Source organism: Bos indicus x Bos taurus, chromosome 6, assembly GCF_003369695.1.
Source record: "Bos indicus x Bos taurus breed Angus x Brahman F1 hybrid chromosome 6, Bos_hybrid_MaternalHap_v2.0, whole genome shotgun sequence".
Classification (NCBI taxonomy): Eukaryota; Metazoa; Chordata; class Mammalia; order Artiodactyla; family Bovidae; genus Bos; species Bos indicus x Bos taurus.
Genome location: NC_040081.1, coordinates 66,068,817 through 66,081,778, shown reverse-complemented (window position 1 = coordinate 66,081,778; position 12,962 = coordinate 66,068,817). Strand labels below are relative to the sequence as shown.

The window sequence follows — 12,962 nt, the reverse complement described above, 5'->3', positions numbered from 1 at the left end:
CTCCTTAGATAAATTTGATTTTGCTATATTCAGTAGACTACTTAATGAAAATGAATATTTCACATTTATGTTCATAGAAATGTTAATGAATTTTAGTGCCCGTAGCTTTTTTGATCTGTAGAGTGGTGGGTGTAGGAAGAAGGGAATCTTTCCTGAATTAATTTATTCCTTTTTCCAGGCTGCTTTTCTGAAACTGTGGAAAAGCAGTCTTTCTGAAAACTCTCTGATCTTTAAAAGTTAGAAAATAAAAGGCAATGGAAAGTGGACTTCCTTTTATGAAAATTGGTTTCATAATCAAGTTGTCTATAAAGTTAGCCTTATAGTTGTTCACTTCTACCATATAGACTATTTTCCATGCATAGCTAAGTGGTTATGTAGATAGATGAAGAGATCTCAGATTTATAGTTAGATTTCCATAAGTTTCTTCTTGATGCTCTGATGGATGACCATTTTGCTTCCAACTTCCTTCAGTTCAGTTCAGTTCAGTTGCTCAGTCGTGTCCAACTCTTTGCGACCCCATGAATTGCAGCATGCCAGGCCTCCCTGTCCATCACCAACTCCCGGAGTTCACTCAGACTCATGTCCATCGAGTCAGTGATGCCATCCAGCCATCTCATCCTCTGTCGTCCCCTTCTCCTCCTGCCCCCAATCCCTCCCAGCATCAGAGTCTTTTCCAATGAGTCAACTCTTCGCATGAGGTGGCCAAAGTACTGGAGTTTCAGCTTTAGCATCATTCCTTCCTTAGAGGAAGTAAAAGTACAGTGCATTGTTTTGTCTAAAGGCTTTAGGTATTAACCAAACACTTAAAGACACAATTTTGATGGGAACTTTGATTTTCTAGAACTGCACACCCATGCTAAACCAAAGGCTTTGGTTCGCTTAGGATCCAAACTTGATAATAATGACTGCTAATATTTACTGACTATATATTATGGACCAGGCACTTAACAGAAATTTCCTATAGAATATTCACCAAAACCCAATTGCTTTACTCCATTTTGTAGTGACGGAAATCAAAGGACCATGGTAGTTACTCACTCAGGTCACAAAACTGTAGTGGTCCAAAAGGAATTTAAACTCAAGCAATCTGACTTGAACCTCTAAGATTTACCAGCGCTACCCGTACCACCTCCCCTGCCACCCCGTGGTGTCCTTAGAACAGAAAAATGAAATAACAATTTTTGTGTTCATCTTCTAACTTCCAAAATGTGGGAGTTGGGTGACTTGGGAGGATGCTATATCTGAATGCAAAGCAGACACCTGGGAACAAAGCAGGTTTTAATTGGTCCTTCCCCTCTCTACTGAATCAGTTAAACTCAGTTCCTCATGAGCATTTATTTTCTGACATTCCTGTCAATGAAACTGAACACTGATATATAATTCAAGAACAATTCTTATTTTACCAGGTCACTTCTACAATTATAATAGATCATACAATAGTCAGATCCTTTCTCTTCCAGATGTCTACAGATACTCTTCCCAAAATCATTTTAGTACACTGTTAGGCTTGACTGACTGCACTGGTGCTGCAGTTTCAAAAAGTCCATTCATTACTCATAATTGTGTGATGCATGAACATCTATAACCTTGAAAATGGACATATTCTCCTGAGAGGTCTTGACTTGGTTTGTTCTGTGAACCACATCCATATAGAAATCCTATGTCAATACAGATAATTTAATTTTCACTTCAGTGTCAATATCCACGTTTAAATTGCTTTATTCTTAAGATCAAAGATTTTAGAAGGGAGATATTTTAAAACTACTGATACTGTGACCCCACCCCAGACCAATAACAGAATTTATAGAAGGTGAGCCCGGAGTTGGTGATGGACGGGGAGGCCTGGCGTGCTGTGATTCATGGGGTCACAAAGAGTCGTACACAACTGAGTGACTGAACTGAACTGAGCCCTTCTGCCAGCATTTTTTAAACTCCCCAGGTGATTTTAATTTTAATTTTCCCCATGTATAACAGTCACTGCTTTAAGGTTGCCATGCTTTAAATTTTTGCTTTTCTCTTTTTCTTTCACCATCACTTCTAGTGGACCCAGTCCTCTAAATGGGAAACAGATGGAAACATAGATGTGAAAGAAGAAAGTACAGCAAAGAACAGAAAATAGCACAATTTCTTTCAAAGAAAAAAAAAATCACTGAAATGATCAAGGAAAAAAATTTTAACTTTTCTTTCCTTTCTTCCTTCAGGCATAAGGCTACAATAATTTTCTTTCAAAGTATGTGCCTTAAAATAAATAGGTAGACCAACAGATCAGATCAGATAAGTCACTCAGTCGTGTCTGACTCTTTGAGACCCCATGAATCGCAGCACGCCAGGCCTCCCTGTCCATCACCAACTCCCAGAGTTCACCCAGACTCACGTCCATCGAGTCAGTGATGCCATCCAGCCATCTCACCCTCTGTCGTCCCCTTCTCCTCCTGCCCCCAATCCCTCCCAGCATCAGAGTCTTTTCCAATGAGTCAATTCTTCTCATGAGGTGGCCAAAGTACTGGAGTTTCAGCTTTAGCATCATTCCTTCCAAAGAAATCCCAGGGCTGATCTCCTTCAGAATGGACTGGTTGGATCTCCTTGCAGTCCAAGGGACTCTCAAGAGTCTTCTCCAACACCACAGTTCAAAAGCATCAATTCTTCGGCACTCAGCCTTCTTCACAGTCCGACTCTCACATCCATACATGACCACAGGAAAAACCATAGCCTAGACTAGGCGGAGCTTTGTTGGCAAAGGAATGTCTCTGCTTTTGAATATGCTATCTAGGTTGGTCATAACTTTCCTTCCAAGGAGTAAGCATCTTTTAATTTCATGGCTGCAGTCACCATCTGTGACCAATAGACCGTGTCTTTCACTGGAATTAAGTACTTCAATCAGATTTTCAAATCCATGTAATAATAAGCAATAGCAAGATGCTACTCTATTTTAAAAGCCCTGATATATATATACTACATGCATATGAATGCAATCATTGAAACTTTAATTTGTATTATGATGCTGTGGTAAATGGAATTATCTACTTGGGAAAGAAATGCATGGGTATCAGCTGTTTTCATAACATTATCAGTCATGTCAAAAGATAAGCTACAATACTTAACAATTTACTCTTGAATGAATACATAGCAACAGGTTTTACAGAAATATAGTTTTTGTTTTGTTCTTTATTTTATTCTTTTAATCAGATGAAAGATTTTTAAAATTTCTGTAGTGCTTTAAAATTTTCAAAAGTTTCACATACATGATTTCATACAATTTCATAATAACCCTTTTGGCTTCACCCCTATATTGCCCCTCTTCCTGTGTCTCCCCACTGGTAACCGCTAGTTTGTTCTCTGTATCTGTGAGTCTGCTTCTTTTTTGATTTATTCGCTAGTTTGTTGTATTTTTTTAGATTTTACATGATAAGCAATATCATATGGTGATTTTTACAAGAATGGTTTTAGAAAACCAAAATCGAGCAAAGTCTATTTCTTTCAAACTTAAAAAAAATGAAATAACAAGTTTGGTGTTCATCTTCATCTCCCACACCCCGTCTCACAGGCACTGACTGTCCTCATTTGATTGTGTGAACAAGCACATTTGTCACAGAGCTCTCACTAGATGACTGTTGATTCCAAATAGACTGTATTCCCAAGTACTGAGAGTATGTACATCTACAGTTCAGAAACGCAGTCTCACTGAGTAGAGCCAAAAGGCTGCCTGCTCTTGCCTTAAACACTGTCAGAGTGGAAACCCATCTGTTGTCTGATATGCTCCCTGAGGTGCTTGTCAAATGGCCATGCCTTTACAGGGATCTTGTTAAGATGCATTCTGGTTTAATGAGCTTGGGCTGAGGCCTGAGGGTCTGCATTTCTAACATGTTCCCAAGTAGTGCTAGAGCTACTGGCCTACGGACCACACTTTGAGTAGTAGGAATCCACAGTAAATTAAAAAAAAAAAAAAAAAAGATGTGGTTCATATATAAAATGGAATATTAAAAGGAATGAAATTGTGCCATTTGCAAAGCCATAAATGGACCTAGAAACTGTCATACAGTGAAATAAGTCAGAAAGAGAAAAACAAATATCATATAATATTGCTTATATGTGGAATCTGGAGAAATGGTACACATGAACTTATTTGCAAAGCAGAAATAGAGATATCAGTATAGAGAACAAACTATGGATACCCAGAGAGGCAGGGGAAGCAGGATGAATCGGGAAATTGGGAGTGACATATATGCACATTATGTGTGTGCTAAGTCACTTCAATCATGTCCAACTCTTTGAGACCCTATGGACTGTAGCCCTCCAGGCTCCTCTGTCTATGGGATTCTCCAGGCAAGAATACTGGAGTGGGTTGCCATGCCTTCCTCCAGGGGATTTCCTGACCCAGGGATTGAACCCAAGTCTCCAGCATCTCCTGCATTGGCAGGGGGGTTTCTTTGCCATTAGTGCCACCTGGGAAGCCCTAGATACACACTGCTATGTATAAAATGGGCTTCCCAGGTAGCTCATTGGTAAAGAATCCTCCTGCCAACGCAGGAGGCACAGGTTCAATTCCTGGGTCAAGAAGATCCCCTGGAGAAGGAAATGGCAACCCATTGTAGTATTCTTAGCTGGGAAATCTCATGGACAGAGGAGCATCACAGGTTACAGTCCATGGGGTCACAAAAGAGTCAGGAACAACTTAGCAAGTAAACAACATATATAAAATAGATAACTAATGAAAACTTACTGTATAGCATAGGGAGCTCTACTCAGTGCTCTGTGATGACCTAATTGGGAAGGAAATTCAAGAAAGAGGAGATGTATGTATATCGCTTTGCTGTACAGCAGAGATTAACACAATGTTAAAGTGACTGTATGCCCGTAAAAATTAATAAAACAAAAAAGAAAAACAGAAAACCCTGTCTCACCTGTTTTCCTCCTCAATCTTCTTTCCCAGTCCGTTTGCTTCCTACTGAAATTTAAATAATTAGCCATTGCCACAGTGGTTGCTCAGCACTTAATTCAAGATTTTTAAGTTTTAAATTAACTGGGGCAGAAAAGTCATTTTCAGATGACCTGAATACTTCCCATACACTGAAATCTGAACAGCTTAGTTGCTGGTAGTCACCCGGTGTGTAACATTCCTGGCTTACTCTTTAATATATGGAAGATTCCCAGGTGTAATATAGGTCATTAGTACTTTTAAGCCTACATTAAAAACAAAATTTGTTGAATATATTTTTTTTTTACTTAGGATTTAACTTTAATGAAGGAAAAAATGATGAAAACTATTCTATTTGATTTTCATTTCTGCAAACTAGAGGAAGGAGCATATAGTTATGCCTTCACTGTCTAGAGATCTGAGATGTAACCAGTCATTCTGAGGAACCCAAGTTTGCTAGACTTTATTTTAATTATTTTGATGCAAATCTTTCCCAGTAGAGAGTTCTAAAATCATTTATTCTTTTCTGATGATTCGGGGTCATAACTGATTATCTTTTATGATGTGCTGAAGGTCTAACTTCATCTCAAGAAAAAGGAGGTATAAGGACTTGCACTCTGATCCTCACCATGACCTTAATTTGAGACCTACCTTTTTGTGTCTTCCTTGATGGAGTGATGAGGGTGCCTTTCTACATGCTGCTGCTAAGTCGCTTCAGTTGTGTCGGACTCTGTGTGACCCCATAGACAGCAGCCCACCAGGCTCCCCCGTCCCTGGGATTCTCCTGACAAGAACACTGGAGTGGGTTGCCATTTCCTTCTCCAATGTATGAAAGTGAAAAGTGAAAGTGAAATTGCTCAGTCGTGTCTGACCCTCAGCAACCCCATGGACTGCAGCCTTCCAGGCTCCTCCGTCCATGGGATTTTCCAGGCAAGAGTACTGGAGTGGGGTGCCATTGCCTTCTCTGTAATTAGTATGAATAAAAAAAGTACATCTTTAGTCAATTAGGCATATTTTTACAGCTCAAAAAGGTGTTTTCCTTGCAGGGTTCTCATTTTAGGTAATATAGCCTCTTCATTAGGGATCAGTAATAGCTCTTTGTGAATCATTCATTTCAAAGTCTCAGCCATTATCTAGGTCCTCAGTATCACCCCTTCATCACCTGCCTTCATCCTGACTGCCACCGTGATTCGTTCTTAGGTCGTCTGCATTCATGCACTGTCCATTTACTGAGTTACACAGGTTTCTTTTTACATTTACTATCCTATTCTCACTAGTGCTGCCATTATTTTTTCTCTTCCTCTTTGAATTTTTACATGCTGTATATGCCAAAACAGTACGTTGGTTTTAGCAGGAAGGTATTTTGCATAATTGTCATCTGACTGTAGAGGGGAAGTTTTAGAAAGTGTCTCCCCAAAGAAATGTAAAATAATCCTCTTCCAATTGTCCTACTGATTATTTACTTCAAAACTTTAATAGCATAATCAAAGGGTCAAGCCTGAGTTTGGTAAATTTTCAGTTTTCTAACCAGTGTGTGGAATTATAATAAAATTAAATTTTCTTCCTAGGTCACATGAAGTTTAGGAAGAAGTATCCTTCTGCTACTGTGATACCTGGTCATAATTACTCTTCTTAAAATTTTACTTTGAAGTGAATTTTATGCATATACACTATTTAAAATTCCATATTTTGTTCCACTTGGGGCTGAACTATAATAATAATCAAAGGATAATAATGATTACTACTACTACTAAGACTAGAAGTGCTAGGATATAAAGCAAAAGAGTGCTGAGACAGGATGTCTCAGATACTACACTCACTTGCCAAAATTTAGACCATGAAGAAAGCAGTCCACTTGGGTCAGGGTGAGCAGTATGTTGAGTACACCCGGAGGCATGATGCACACAGAAGGTTTAAACATGACAAAGATAACACAGAACACCAGCTCTGAGACTTACACATCAGCCCCAAAGAATTCACAGGAGAAGCATCCTTTTTGTGGAACGTTCTTTCTTAGACAGTAAAGATCTACCCTTATAAGTAAATGGTCTTCTCTGAATCAAAATTCTAAGAAAATGGAAGCATGGATGTGCCATCTGCTGAATTGAGGACAGAATCAGGTAGAGCCCAGAAAAGTTTTTAGACATTCTAAATAGACTTCTAGGTGGAAATATCAAGTTTACAATTAAAATCTCAGTCTAAAGTTCAGGCAAAAAAGCAAAGGAGAAAGGAAAAGATATACCCATTTGAATGCAGAGTTCCAAAGAATAGCAAGGAGAGATAAGAAAGCCTTCCTCAGTGATCGTGCAAAGAAATAGAGGAAAACAATAGAATGTGAAAGACTAGAGATCTCTTCAAGAAAATTCAACATACCAAGGGAACATTTCATGCAAAGATGGGCTCAATAAAGGACCTTATCTTAACAGAGATAGACCATTCTTTCAAGTGAAGTGAAGTGAAGTCGCTCAGTCGTGCCCAACTGTTTGCCACCCCATGGACTGTAGCCTACCAGGTTCCCCCATCTATGGGATTTTCCAGGGAATAGTACTGGAGTGGGTTGCCATTTCCTTCTCCAGGGGATCTTCCCGACCCAGGGATCGAACCCGGGTCTCCTGCATTTTAGACAGACGCTTTACTGTCTGAGCCACCAGGGAAGTATCTACAAGCATTTTGTAGCATTCTTTCAAGTAGTTTTGAGAAAAAAAGAAGTAAGAGACTGGGAAAAGCTTAAGGGGAGTGGTGAAGTAGAGTAGCCATGTTTTGTGAGTTTTCAGCTCATTTTTTAAACCGTGAAAAAAGAGGTAGCAGACAGTGTGAGACTGAGGATCTGAAAAATCAGGGGTGGAGGTGTGTATTAACTTGAGAAAATAATTTACCAGAGGAGGAAGAAAGAAATGAAAGTCCTGAGCACAGGGGCCAGGATCAGTCTGTAAAAGAAAGAGGAATACCTCTTCCTCTTAAATACAGGGGGCTAACTTAGAATGGTGAGGATATAAGGACATTTAGAATAAAGGGTGAGTCTGCTGAGAGATTTCAGACCTGAAATGGCTTCTATTTGGGGTGGGAGGGCAGGTAGTAAGAGTTGGCACTATTTGCTGACAGATAGAGGGTAGGATTAGGGTTGATTTTCTTCAACAGTTGTTGCCAAAAATATATTGCAAAAGGCATTAGACACCTTCATGACTGTTGTCCCAAAGCCTTTCTATATTTCCATGTGGCTTCAAACCTTCATGTGATAGCTTTATTGATTTCAAATTCCAAATCCTCCTAATACTAAATTCTTTGATTTTTTCCATGTGCCATTAACTCATTTTGTAGCATCCCAGGGCTATGAAGCATCCCAGGGCTATGAGCTCATTAATGTGCTCCAAGTTCAAATAAAATTTAAATTTAACAAGGCTTTATGGCTTTCCTAATTTTACTCAATTAGATGACATTAAAGAAAAACAAAACATCTTTAATTTGTCTCAAAGGACCTAACCAAGGAAAACATTTCCTCATCTTTGAGATTGTAATGGAAGAAAATACAAACTAGTAAATGTTGTAAGGTAGGTAAAATTTCTACTCTATTGGTCATAAAAGTATGATTAATTCAATCTTACATTGGTGAAATGTCTACTTTATCAATCGTGTTCCCCAACTGACACTGGATCCTTTCATTTGTAATCACTTTAAAGCTTAGTTATGACTACAAGACCATACACTAGAGAATACAAGATCTATAGCTAGGTTATTTGTTTCTTCAGCCTAAAGTCTGGGCTTCTTCTGGCTTAAGCCCCTGAAATATCAGAAGCAAACAGCATTTTTGTTGCTCAGTTGCTAAGTTGTGCCTGACTTTTTGCAACCCTGTGGACTCCAGCACATCAGGTTTCCCTGCGCTTCACTATCTCCTGGAGATTGCTCAAATTAAGGTATGTGAGATGATAACCGCCCACTTCTCCTCTTACCCTCAATCTTTCCCAGCACTAGGGTCTTTTCCATTGAGTCAACTCTTCGCATTAGGTGGCCCAAGTATTGGAGCTTCAGCTTCACCAACAGTCCTTTCAGTGAATATTCAGGGTTGATTTCCTTTAGGATTGATTGGTGTGATCTTGCAGTCCAAGGGACTCTCAAGAGTTTTCTCTAGCACCACAACTCGAAAGCATCAATTCTTGGTGCTCAGCTTTCTTTTCAGTCCAACTCTCACATCCGTACATGACTACTGGAAAAACCATAGTTTTGACTACATGAACCTTTGTTGGTGAAGTGATATCTCTGCTTTTTAATATGCTGTCTAGGTTTGTCATCGGAGAAGGCAATGGCACCCCACTCCAGTACTCTTGCCTGGAAAATCCCATGGATGGAGGAGCCTGGTGGGCTGCAGTCCATGGGGTCGCTAAGAGTCAGACACGACTGAGTGACTTCACTTTCACTTTTCACTTTCATGCATTGGAGAAGGAAATGGCAATCCACTCCAGTGTTCTTGCCTGGAGAATCCCAGGGACGGGGGAGCCTGGTGGGCTGCTGTCTATGGGGTCTCACAGAGTCGGACACGACTGAAGTGTCTTAGCAGCAGCAGTAGCAGCAGAAGGTTTGTCATAGCTTTTCTTCCAAGGAGTAAGCAGCGTCTTTTAATTTCATGACTGCAGTCACCATCTGCAGTGATTTATTTTGGCAAGTAGAAGCTTCAAACTGAATGGTTTATCTGTGTTAGTAGTCCTGATCACACCTTTGTAATGCAGTGAGTGAATGAATAAATGGAACATATTGGGAAGTGAAGAAAACTAAAGATAACAGAAAATGATTTGTCAAAGAAGCTGACATAAAATAAGTAGATTTTAATATTCAGGGAAAGATATTTAGGGACCAATAACTTAAGTATCCCAATTTTATAGCAGTAGACTTACTTTTAATAAGCAAAACAAATCACTTGTGACTTCTAAGAGGGAATTATTAATTCTTTACTTAGCTTCATGATGCACTAACCCATATGAAAAGTTAAGTACAAGAGGCCACATAAATTATTATGAGCTGAACTTCCACTTAAGGTATTGATATATCCAGTAAAGATACTGAAATTCACACTCATTATACCCTCAACTTCACATGAAGACATTGTTAAAAAAAAAAGGAACAGTAAAGAAGCTTAACAAACTATCAGGAAAAATAAACAGTGAAGCAACAATGCCTCCATTTAACATTCACCTATTATCTTAATGAATAATCTATTTTTCCTATAAGTCACTACATAAAAACTTGTCCCTCTGTTTTTTCCCATATATCAGGCAAAGGAGAAATGAATAATGTATTGGATATCTAAGAATATAAGGAATCATTGATACTAATTAATGACTTAAGTAAACACAATGTTACATTTAAAAAATAAAACTTAGTTATGGTCTTCATAAAATGACAATTCAGAGAGATGTTTCAGTAAATAATGCAACACATATTTCTTCTTGAAGAGTTAAAAAATAGATAATAGATTCAGTATTTATTAACGCTTAGCATATATTGATTATGTACTTATGTCAGGAACAAGCAAAGCTCATTTGGACTCTCTATTATTGCCATATGTTACCTTGTCGCTGGGAGTTATTCCTCCTAAGATTTAAGATCTCTTTATATTGATTTCCTGGTCCTTCCCTGGTGGCTCAGAGGGTAAAGCGTCTGCCTGCAATGCAGGAAACCTGGGTTCGATCCCTGGGTCAGGAATATCCCCTGGAGAAGGAAATGGCAACCCACTCCAGTACACTTGCCTGGAAAATCCCATGGACAGAGAAGCCTAGTAGACTACAGTCCATGGGATCACAAAGAGTTGGACATGAGTGAGCGACATCACTTTCACTTTATATTGGTTTATCTATTGTTAAGAAGAGATACATTTCAAGGAAAGTATTGGAGCTAAGCAATGTTGTCATTTGAGGCTTTTAGTTTTTTTGGGGAGGGCAACACCAATGGAATCTGGAGTACTTGGTTTCCTGCATCCACAGACTATGCTTTCTCCACAGTCGCAATCATTTGACCCTTGACCAAAGAGCTGAATTCTGTTTCAGCTTCTGGAATCAACTTTTATCAGGGATAATTTCGACCCGTCTTTGGTTGATTTAGCACCCTCAGTCTAACTGAGAGTGGTCCTGACTGGTGCGATACTCCTAATCATTGATGTTCTGCTTCCTTGCTCACCTGTTAATTGCAGGATTCTATTATAGAGAAATAGAATTTGAATTCTATTTCAAATTCTGGGTTTTGAATTTCCTGGGTTTGAATTCTATTTCAAATTCTGGGTTTTGAATTTCCTGGGTTTGAATTTCCACTTCACCACTCTCCTTGCTTTATGGCCCTGGGGAAGTTATTTGACTTCTCTGAAACTCACATTATCTCTCAAATGTTGTTAGAGATAGACCTTTATTCATTAAGATAATAGGTCTATCTTCTGCTACGGAGGTGTTAGATTAATGCTTTTGCCTGGCAAACAGAATGCAGTTCCCTGTTTTTTTCCCTTTCTCTTGAGTTCCTGACTTCATAGACTCCTCATTACACAAATTCTTACTGACTGAATAACTTCTTTGCTTTAGATTCTTCAGGGACTAGAGTTCTGTGATCTGCTGTTGGATCACTTTATGATGGTCACAGTCTGCCCACATGATCATGTACGTGTATATTTAATTTATTGAAATATAATTGATTTACAATGTTGACTTAGCTTCTACTGTACAGCAAAGTGAATCAGTTATACATATACATATATCTACTCTTTTTTTTTTTTTTAAGATTCCTTCTCCATAAAGGTCATTGCAGAGTATTGACCAGAGTTCCTTGTGCTATACAGCAGGTCCTTATTAGTTATCTATTTTACATATAGTAGTGTGTATATGTCAATCCCAGTCTCTCAATTTATCCCTAACCCTCTTTTGCCCTTGGTAAGCTAAGTTTTTTATTTTTCTAACATCTGTGACTCTATTTCTATTTTTTTTTCTATTTTTAATTTAAATATTAAAAATTTGTTTACAAAGTTGTGTTGGTTTCTGCCACCATGCCTGCTAAGTCGCTTCAGTTGTGTCCGACTCTTTGAGACCCTATGGACGGTAGTCCATCAGGCTTCTCTGTCCATGGGATTCTCCAGGTGAGAATACTGGAGTGGGTTACCATGCCCTCCTCCAGAGGATCTTCCCTACCCACAGATCGAACCTGCCTCTTATGTTTCCTGTATTGGCAGACGGGTTCTTTACCACTAGCGCCACCTGGGAAGCTGGGTTTCTGCCCTACAACAATGCAAATCAGCCATAATTATATACACCTAGCCCACCTTCCCTAGCCTCCCTCCCCTTCCCACATCCCATCCCTCCACATCATCACAGAGTACTAGACTGGGCTCCCTGTGCTACACGGCAGCTTCTCACAAGCTCTCCATCCTACACTTGACAGTATGTATATGTTGATGCTACTTTCTCCATGGGTCCCACTCTCTCCCTCCCCCACTGCGTCCATAAGTCTGTTCTCTACATCTGCATCTCCAATCTTTCCTTGTAAATAGGTCCATCAATACTATTTTTTTAGATTTCATATATATGCTTTAATATTCTGTATTTGTTTTTCTTTTTCTGACTTACTTCACTCTGTATAATAGGCTCTAGGTTCTTCCACCTCACTAGAACTGATTCAAACTCATTCTTTTTATGGCTGAGTATATATGTATATAATTCCATTGTATATATGCACTACATCTTCTTTATCCATTCATCTCTCAAGAGACATCTAGGTTGCTTGCATGTCCTGGCTATTGTAAATAGTGCTGCTATGAACATTGGGGCACATATGTCTTTTTTGATTTGGTTTTCTCAGGGTATATACACCAGTAGTGGGGTTGCTGTGTCATATGGTAGATTATTCCTAGTTTTTTAAGGAATCTTCATACTGTTCTCCAAATGGTTGTATTACTTTACATGCCCACCAACAGTGTAGGAAGGTTCCTTTTTCTGTACATCTTCTTTAGCATTTATTCTTTGTAGATTTTTTTTGATGATGGTAATTCTGTACAGTCCTATATATTAACCAATTTTAGGGT

General features: G+C 38.9%; 1 protein-coding gene across 1 annotated transcript in view; it reads right to left on the bottom strand.

Moving 5' to 3' along the window:
- The window catches only part of GABRB1 (gamma-aminobutyric acid type A receptor beta1 subunit), a 457,044-nt gene that overhangs the window by 100,011 nt on the left and 344,071 nt on the right, over positions 1-12,962 (bottom strand). The gene's annotated exons all lie outside the window — the stretch shown is intronic.